The 10,257-nt window shown below is 40.1% G+C and overlaps 1 pseudogene; it reads right to left on the bottom strand.

The window, feature by feature from the left end:
• Positions 1-965: 965 nt before the first annotated feature.
• The window catches only part of LOC148014807 (putative arabinosyltransferase ARAD1), a 102,821-nt pseudogene continuing 93,529 nt past the window's right edge, over positions 966-10,257 (bottom strand).

Genomic DNA, 10,257 nt, shown 5'->3' with positions numbered 1-10,257 from the left:
GGTTAGGATAGGGAAATTAAAATCATAATCTCAAGCATTCTTAGATCGGTTCTATACCCTACCCAAGGTGACATTTAATCATGGACTACTCTTAATCCCTCTTTTAGTAGTAGAATAGGCTAAGTGGATAGAAGAGAGATTTAAGAGTATGAGATTCAATGGTACCTTTTTTGGTTGCTGAAGAGAGTTGATAAATCTCCAATCAATCAATTCCCCACTTGATCCATCACTTCTCCATGGATTGCCCTTGTTGAAGGTAATCAAGATTGGCCAATTGCACTAAGGAAGGGTTGAACCTTGATTAAATGTCTACAATGTTTGTTGAAATAGCATTCATATCCATAGAAGAAGCCTTATGTGCTAAAGAAAAATCAAGAATTTGATGCAATTCTTGAAGAATCCTCGTTGTCTTGTATTCAAAGGAGGAAAATGTCCAAAATCCAAGCTTGAATCTTCAATGTTGGCCAAGAATGAGTTGTTTGAGCTTATTTTCACTTCGGGAGGTTGAATAACTAGAATCCCCATGAATGGAAGCATTATTGACCAAGATTTTAGAAGAAATTCATGATACCTTGCTGTCAAAAAGTTCAAGAGCTGAAATTACAGCACCCCCCTAAGGACATGGCCATGCTTCCATATTTGTATGCATTACATCAGAGACTAGGATCTCAAGCTTCTGTTCAATTCCATGTCAAGCCCAGTCATGCTTAAAATGACTTTTTGAGCTCTTAAATTGGACAAGAACTACATGAACCCAACTTCATTTCATTCACTTCAATTGTTATTAGGAGGTCCTTTTTGTCACAAAAGAAAGGTTGTTCATAGTTGTTGTGACAAAAATTGTGTTAACAAGGTCCTTAACTGCCAAATACTCTGAAATGTCTAGTAGAACTTTCCTAACCATGTTCATCATAGCACACTTATGTGGATCTCTTGGCAATGTTAGCTCAAGTCCATCATTTTGATTATGAAGGCCAGTGGCACCAATCAGGGATTTTCAATCTCTTCCATCTATGAATGGACAAATTAATGGATGGAAACTTGCATTGAGTTTGGTTTCATATGATGTTCATAATATCATCCTTCTTTGTAGGGTGTTCATATTAAAAGTGGTGAGCAACAAGTCTCAACTTGTTCCATGTTTGTAGCCATCTATTCTAGAATGCTAATCATAAGGCTTGGTGCTAATGCTTCTTTGTTAGAGAAAAACAAGCTAAAGTCTTGATAACTCAACTCAATCTTGTCACTAATCATACCAAGGACACAAAGACTAACTATAGCATCAAAAGTTTGCAAAGAAGGTGTATCCCCTATAGGATGAATGCAAAAATGTGATGAGCACATCCCACTTATGGCTAGTTGAACTCCTTTACCAGTGGAAGAGCTTTCTTCATAGATTAGTAATGGGTGATATTGAAGCAACTTAGCCAATTTTATCCACACCACACCATCATATTTGCACCATATCCTTCCCTTGTTAAAAAATAATGTGGTTTTGGCTTCAAAAGGATCCTTTTGGCTTCAAAAGGATCTATTAAATTATCATTTTATATGTTTCCACTACATGTGTGTGGGGAGCAACAATATCTTTTCCAAGACAAGTGATCTTCTGACTGTATCGTCCAAAGTCAGCAACAATAAATATGCAAGCATTCAAATCCTTCCTAAAAAATCTGAAGGCACAAAAAATATTCTTAGTTATTGCCCTTACTGGAGCAGAATTGCCTTCTCCAATCTTGTCCACAAAAGGCCACTAGCTCAACTAGCCTCACTAGACTCATGTGAGCTAGTGAGATGCTATAGAAATCTTTGCATTTGTACAAGCCTACTTGAACCTAGATCTATTGAGGAACCAACTTGTTTTAAGGTCCTCCAAGTGCTGTTGAGAGTTTCATTCCATGCCTGACTTGAAAATATACTCATGACTAGGACGACTCGCTTAGAAACATTACCTAGCATTTGAGAATCACCTTGCCATGTACGTCCCAAGCCCTCAGTTGTTCTTCTTTCTTGATTGGAATCACTAAATTGATGGCCAACATATGAGCTAGATGACATTGTCCTTGCACTTTGCATGAATAAGTGTCGTTGTTGGCACCTACAACATGGTTAATTGTGAGGAAGATCTATGATTACTAAAACTCAATCTTCCATCAGACTACCATGACCATGGCTAACAGTAGTGGCAATGCATAGATACTATTGCCTACATTTCAAATCTCTGGAGACTGATGAGATTATCCTATTTACTTAAAGGACCTGCTATTGAAGCAATGGGTGAATGGTTGGGATAGTAGCAAACTGAGACTAATGGTACAAACTTGCATATGCAAAAGGGACAATATGCATAGGCTATATATGGGACAGTATGCATATGCTATGTATGGGCAAATCATGTATGCTAGCCTTCACCAAGTGCATTATAGTATGAGTTAAAACCAACTAAAGATGTACCTAGGCTCCCATAACTTGCAACTACTACAGCAACATGTTGGCACTCCTTAGGGCTACTACACCAATCTAGGCTTGTACTAGGGTAAAGAAAACTTAAACTATAGCAAGGTTGTAGCTATTGTCAGGAGCTTCAGGATACCCAACATTCTAGACAATTGAGTGTAGTACTCATCCAACCTTGCTAATGTAAGATCCTGCTCAATGGAATTAATGGCCTCCTTAGCTCAAGTATCTCACTAGAATAGTTAATAATGGGATGAGTTGGGAGCTTCAAAAGGTGGCCAAATGACCTAATTAGATCAAAGGCTAGCTACATATAGGACTACTATCACAAGTGTATTCAAGGAAAATACTGAATTAAAAAAGGAGCCATGGATAAGATACTTTTTAAAATGGAATAGAAGCAATGCTCTCTTAATTTGAAGCTCATGGGTATGGAAGTTGAAAATTATTCATGAAGTGAGTGTGTTTCGTAGCAAGGATGCTATCAAGATTTAAGGCTTGGGATTGCATATTAAGCCCTTAAGCAATTTGGGAGTCATCATTTGGTAATACGGCTTGAAAATTTACTTCATTGAGGCCACACCGGACTTGAACAAGTTGTAAGGGGTACTAGTTGAGTATATTCTTTTCCTTTGTAATCTCTTCAAACCTATTTGCTTAGTCATACCCATTTGTCAATAGAGACATTGAATCAACCTTGCATACTGCAAGGTCTAGGTCTTATTTGATATCTCATAAGCATTTATCGATCTCTTTATTTCAAGACTAACATTGACTTGATCAACCTTGGATTGTTGTGTTTCCTATAATTTAATACCCAAAAAAGTTGTAACAAGGATATGCATGGCGCCAATGAGTTAGTGAACTACTAAGGTAATCCATTTCTTAGCCCATTTTCCATGTTGTTATCACATCTCATTGAAAGAAAAAGCTCTTGTTTCATTAGTCTTGCATTGCATGTTCCTTGATTAGAATTATTATGCCTTTTCCATGTTTATTCAAGTTGAGGAAAAAGGCTAATTCCAGGCGAAGTGGCAAGAGAAGAGTGAGGTCACCCTCCCTTGCCAGTATTGACCCTTAAGGGGTGCACAACCCAACGTCAGGAGGAACTTTGCATACCCCATAAGTCTCAGAGCCTAAACCTATTTATAGGTGTAGGCACATCTTCATTCACTCATTTATGTCCCCTTTACACCATTTGAAGAGATTGATAGTGGCAATTGGTTTTACAGAAAAATATATTGGCAAAGGGTTGGATGTATGGCATCTCAAGATTTTGCAAGGGTTTCATGGTGAATTGCAAGAAAATTTAGACCATATAGGCATGCTTGTAGTGATATGTATGTCACACAGTGGGTCTCGTAGGAATTTCACCCCCATAAATAGGCCAAAAAATGTAATTTTGGTCTAAGATAGGCATCACTAGATAGGGTGTAGGAGTTTCAAGACTACCACAGTAAGTCAATTGCAAAAAATTATATATTGCTATAGGGGAAGATTTCTATAGCTCATCTCAAAGCTAGAATCATCCCCTTCTATTGGAACCAAAGATCTCCCTAATGGGAGCTATAGTCTAGGAGATATTATAGTTTTTGTGCACAAGGGTCCTATGGACAAGGTACAAACACTAGAAGGATATGGAGGTATAGCGATGGCAGTTTCCAACGCAAAATAGCGGCGTCGCTATTTGCGATGCTAATAGCAACTGTGCTCAGACGAAAAAAACGCGGGCCGAAACCTGAGCATGTTATATTACGCGCATACACGAAAGAGAGAGCGAAAGGGAGAGAGAACATCTTGCATTTGAGAGGGAGAGGGAGAGAAAGAGAGAAAGAGGGAGAAGAAAAGCTTCTCACCGCTGCCGCCGCCGTACGCAAAGAAGAGGAGGAAGTGTACGGAGGGCGAAGAGGAGCCACCGAATCCATCTTCGAGCCTGTACGGTGAGTGCATTGTTCCTTCTTGCTTTGTTTTTATGTTTTCTCTTTCTCTTTTACTTGTTTTTGTTAAAATTCATGTATATTGAGAGAGAGAGAGAGGAAATGAGAAAGAAAGAGAGGGAGAGGGAGAGGGAGGGAGAGGGAGAGAGACGGAGAGGTAGAGAAGAGAGGGAAATATTAAACATAATAGGGAAAGAGAGAAAGAGAGGGAGAGGAAGAGGGAGAGGGAGGGAGAGGAAGAGAGGGAAACATTAAACATGATAGGGAAAGAGAAAGAGAGGGAGAGGGAGAGGGAGAGAGAGAAAATGAGAGAGGGAGAGGGAGAGGGAGAGGGAGAGGGAGGGAGAGGAAAGAGAGGGAAACATTAAACATAATAGGGAAGTAGAGAAAGAGAGGGAGAGGGTGAGGGAGGGAGAGGAAACGAGAGAGGGAGAGGAAGAGAGAAAAGGAAAGAAGGAACGAGAGAGAGAGGGAAAAAACATTAAATATAATAGGAAAAGAGAGAAAGAGAGGGAGAGGGAGAGGGAGGGAGAGAGAGAAGGAGGGAGAGGTTGTTGTTTTCTTGTTTGTTATTGTTGTAGTAGTAGTAGTTTTTTTTCTTTTCTTGTTTATTGTTGTTTAGTTTTCTTGTTTTTTATAGTAGTAGTAGTAGTAGTAGTAGTTTTTTCTTCTTTTCTTATTTATTGTTATTGTAGTAGTAGTAGTAGTTGTTGTTGTTGTTTTTTTTTCTTATTTTCTTGTTTATTATAATGGTCGTGGTCGTGGTCATGGTCGTAGTCATAGTTGTGGTCGTGGTCGTAGTCGTAGTCGTTGTAGTCGTGGTTGTAGTAGTAGTAGTGGTTTTCTTGTTTGTTGTAGTAGTAGTAATAGTTTTTTTTAATTTTCTTATTTATTGTTGTCTAGTTTTCTTATTTGTTGTTGTTGTTGTTGTAGTAGTGGTAGTAGTAGTAGTTTTTTCTTCTTTTCTTGTTTATTATAGTGGTAGTGGTAGTGGTAGTCGTGGTCATGGTCGTGGTTGTGGTCATGGTCATGGTTGTAGTCGTGGTCATAGTCGTAGTCATGGTCATGGTCAAAGTCATCATAGCCGTGGTTGTAGTAATAGTAGTGGTTTTCTTGTTTGTAGTAGTAGTAGTAGTAGTAGTAGTAGTAGTAGTAGTAGTAGTAGTAGTAGTAGTAGTAGTAGTAGTAGTAGTAGTAGTAGTAGTAGTAGTAGTAGTAGTAGTAGTAGTAGTAGTAGTAGTAGTAGTAGTAGTAGTAGTAGTAGTAGTAGTAGTAGTAGTAGTAGTAGTAGTAGTAGTAGTAGTAGTAGTAGTAGTAGTAGTAGTAGTAGTAGTAGTAGTAATTATTGTTGTAGCAGTAGTAGTAGTAGTAGTAGTAGAGAGAGAGATATGTTTTGTTAAAGAAAATGAGAGAGGGGGAGGAAGAGAAAAAGGAAGAAGGAACAAGAGAGGGAATAAACATATAGCATAATAAAGAAAGAGAAAGAGAGAGAGAGAGATGGAAGGAGATGAGATAATGAATGGATAAAAATCAAAAAGAGAGTGGTGGCAAGGTTCGGTGAGGTCTGGTGCAACATCACGAGATGGGAAACACTCCGACATACGTTAATTTGTGGGTGGGTGGGTGGAGACTTTACATACGTTAATTTTTGCTGAGTTACAAGAGAAAAAATCCATTCTCAAATAATTTAAGAAAGAAAAAAAGAATGATAACAAAAACAAATTGTTTGTCGTAACGTAGACAAAATGGAAAATGATGAAGGTCTTGATTTTCAAGATCGCGAGGTGTATCTTAATCAATGTGTCCCATGTCCTTGCTCTTAATGTAAGCTGGCAATTAGACGAAAATGTCGATTGTTTATAGAACACGTACGACGCTTCGGTGAGATTCAATTTGAGATCATTGATCAGGCGATCTTGGATTTTTAGCAAACGGTAAAAAAAGTTAATATCAATTATGCATTGTACTTGTAAGCTAATTGAATACCATATACAAAAAGATTGGGTGTGGTTGGCAAATTTTCTATCCAGAGAGGTGATGTCTCATCCCAAGGAGGAGTGCACCCTTTGCGGCCAATTAGAAGAGTTTGTAGGTGTGCAATGGATGGAGTGCCTGAGTCAATCCACCACTTGGAAGGTATTGCCCAATCTATACTGTCAATACTAGAGGAGGCAGACAGCCTTCGAGACTTACCTACAATCTTGGAGCGTGAAATGGAGGCAACGATTGATGCATTGATTCCCATGGATATCGAGACTTCTGATCTGCTTAGAGAGGAAGCATCCATACCATTATATGATGGGTGTCGAGTATCTCGCCTGAAGACACTTCTTGCACTCCTAAGTGTGCAAGAAAAATACGAGTGGAGAGATGCGAGTGTGACCGAGTTGATCAGGTACCTTGTACGTACGCTTCGTTGATTTCTTTTCGATACTATCATTAAAAACATTTGTACTTTTTCAAGGTGTTTTATGATTTTTTTAAGGTTATTGAAGTATCATGTATTACTACTTACAAATACCATGCCTAAGTCTCGTGATGATGCACGACATGTTTTACGAAATCTTGGCATGGACTACAACAACATCCATGCATGTATCAACGATTGCATACTATTTTGAGGAGAATACGAGACTATGGAGACATGTCCAAAGTGTGGTTCTCATAGGTATCGACAGAACTTGTAAGGGCAAACCATCCCTCAAAAAGTTCTCAAACACTTTTCACTTATCCCCTGCATAAACCAAATGTTTCGTACGTCCGGCATGGCGAGCTTGACAGCATGGCATGCGCAGAATAGGTCCACAAATGGAGTTCAACGAATATCAGTGGATTCATGCACATGGAGCCACATTGACTCTACCTTCCCAGGCTTTGCCTGAGAGCCAAGGAATCTTCAGCTCGGTCTTGCAATGGATGGCGTGAACCCATTCGGTTTGTGCTCCACTTCTTACAGTGTGTGGCCTATAGTCCTTGTTAACTACAATATCCCTCCATGGCTTTCTACGAAGAAAGGACATCTTATCCTTAGCTTACTCGTACCCGGCCACTACAAAGTCAAAAATATGGACGTGTATATTCGTCCATTAGTCGATGAGCTTAAGATTTGTGGGAGGAGGGGGTCACCTGCAAGATATGAGCAAGCGCGATAGTTGACAGTTCGCCAGTATTTGAGCCATTCTTATATGGACGATGCATGACTTTCCGGGATTCGGAGAGTGCTCAGGTAAATAGGCTTCCATTCTCGTTGGTAATATCTATCATAGCTCGTTCAAGTTTGTATTCACTAGATAGAGGTGTTGGGACAGGTCTGGTTACCTCAGGTTATCATGCATGTCCATTGTGCGGGCCACAGCTAGACTCTCAAAGGTCACGAACCATGAAGAAGATGGTATATCAAGGACACACCACTTTCTTGCCAGAGGTTCATGAACTTAGGGAAGGTTTTCTTGGATGACCTCCAACATGTATGAATGCCGCAAGCTGGTACGAGCTGAAAATGGTCCATGCAGAGTTACATCCAAACAGAATGCGACGGTTCTCAGTTTTTTACGAGTTGCCATATTGGACCCACTTACAGATCAACCACTTGTTGGATCCCATGCATATTTTCAAGAACATGGACAGCTTGCTATGGGACCACATCACAAGAAAGAGAGACATTATAGGGGTACGAATGGATTTGAAGGAGGTAGGCAAGATGGGGGTGCTTTGGCCGCAGTCGAGTGCTGATGGTCGCGTGCAGCTACCTCGCGCTCCTTGGGTTTTGTCCACTAAATAATTAGAGCGCATTGTGAAGCAAATAGTCAAGTCTATCCACACTTCGATGGATATGATGTGTTCTCTCAGGTCTACATTTTCTAAAGATGACCAATTATCAGGGTTAAAATCTCATGATTGGCATAAGATATGTCAGGTTTGTACTACTAATGGATTGTAATTGGCGTGCACATTTTTCTATTTGGAGTGCAGTCATTGTTCATAATGCTTTCTCATTTGTGGTAGTTTGTACTACCGATCGCCATCGCAAGATGCCTTACTCTAGAAATATGCAGGGTCATTTACAAGTTGTCAACTTTAGTGCAATGGATCTCACAGAAGGAGATTAAGATTTCCTCTATGGAATTCGCGAGGTGGGGAGTAGTGGAGACGCTCTGTCTCTTTGAGAAATACTTGCCTACCAGTATGCTTACAATACAAATCCACCTTCTTGTGCATCTTGTAGATGAAGCGGTCTGGACTTGTCCATACGCGATGGATGTTCTTCGAGTGCTTCATGAAAACCCTGAAAGGCTTTGTGCGACAACGAGCTTGGCCAAAAGGTAGCATGGCTAAAGGTTGGTTGGTGTCTAAGGTGCTAGTGCATATTTCACAATGGCTACCAACGGTGGATCCAGACAACAGTATGCTATGGTCGATGAAGGATGATGATAGACTGATCAGAGATGTGGTGATTGGAAATGGGGTAGAAAAAAGAATGGATACTACAATGGAGGAGAAAGTGAATCGCTTTTGTATGTTTCACCATACCTCTATGGAGACGTGGCTTGCTAGGTACCATTAAGCTAGGCGAGATCGAGAGGAACCGCGATTTGAATTTCGACGTAGTATGCACCATCGACTGATTCGATATCTCGAGGGCATGGAGGAGATGCCACGGTTTATGTCAATGCAATGGTTGCATGGAGCTTTGATCGTAGCGTCTCGTGAAGGGACGGAGGTCTCAACCAAGGAGTGGGAATTCTCGAGGGGATGTAGTCCAAAGGTGATGACGTGTTTAGGGTTTGTCGTATCTAGATTTTATATGCGACAACTAATTGAGTGTTTCAATGTACAATACAAAATATATAGTGTAGCATGGTCGCATGGATGACATTTTCACGTGGAGCGTATTGATAAAATGCGCTCCACAGCAGACTGTGGTATCATGGCAAGGTTCGGAGCAAGAGAACCGATGACGAGCAATGGATCTAAACACAGTTATAGATGAGATGGAGTATTTTGGGAGCTTGCAAAGTATTATTATAGTGGATTATCGTAGCTTCTCCATGATACTATTCGATGTGCAGTGGTTCAAAGTGGTACTTGAAGGAGCTAGAGCAACAGCTTGACGAGGTCCATCTGGATTTCTCGAAATAGATTCCGAAAAAAAATGGATGGATTTGTGTGACACCTTTGTGTTGCTAGCCCATTGTGAATAGGTGCATGTACTCATTTATTTGTTAATTGTATTACGACATAGTACATATCACAATAGTTAAATCTCTCTTGTATGTGTTTGTGAATAGGTAATCTTCTATCCAAACCCCGGACAACCTCGATGGTGGTATGTTATACCTTCAACTCCCCGAAGTGCGAGAATATATGATCAAAGCGATGTTCTGAGCATAGATGCGGACAATATGCAAATAGAGGGGTCGATATTGCAAGGGGTGGAGGCCACCGAAAGCTTGGAGTATGTAGAGGAGCCAGCATCAAGTAACAATGATGGAAATATAGGAGTCCAAGAATTCTTTGAGAACGAGGTGGACTCATACTTTTGTGGCGACATGTCTATCAACCTTCCAGTTTATGCCGAGTTGTGTTAGGAGATTGACATGGGACCATAGGATACTTCATACTTGGAGCATCCACTTAATTCGTTGACTAATTGCTTATAAGGGTACACAAGATATTCATTTTAAGTAAGATCATTTTTTTAAGATTTATATTACCGTGCTTTGTATGATTTAAATTGATTATGCTAACATCATTTTTTGTCTATGCAGGTGACCTTTGTGGATACTTAGATCATCAGGATGAGTCGAGGGATGAGAGATGAGGAGTTGCAGGATATCTTCATGCGTATGTCTCCAAATCAGAT

The sequence above is a fragment of the Lygodium microphyllum genome, chromosome 24 (genome assembly GCF_053477565.2).
Source record: "Lygodium microphyllum isolate KBCC chromosome 24, Lygodium_microphyllum_v1.1.10, whole genome shotgun sequence".
In the NCBI taxonomy this organism is placed as follows: Eukaryota; Viridiplantae; Streptophyta; class Polypodiopsida; order Schizaeales; family Lygodiaceae; genus Lygodium; species Lygodium microphyllum.
Note: the sequence above shows the minus strand (reverse complement) of the source record. Positions and strands in the feature narration are given on the sequence as shown.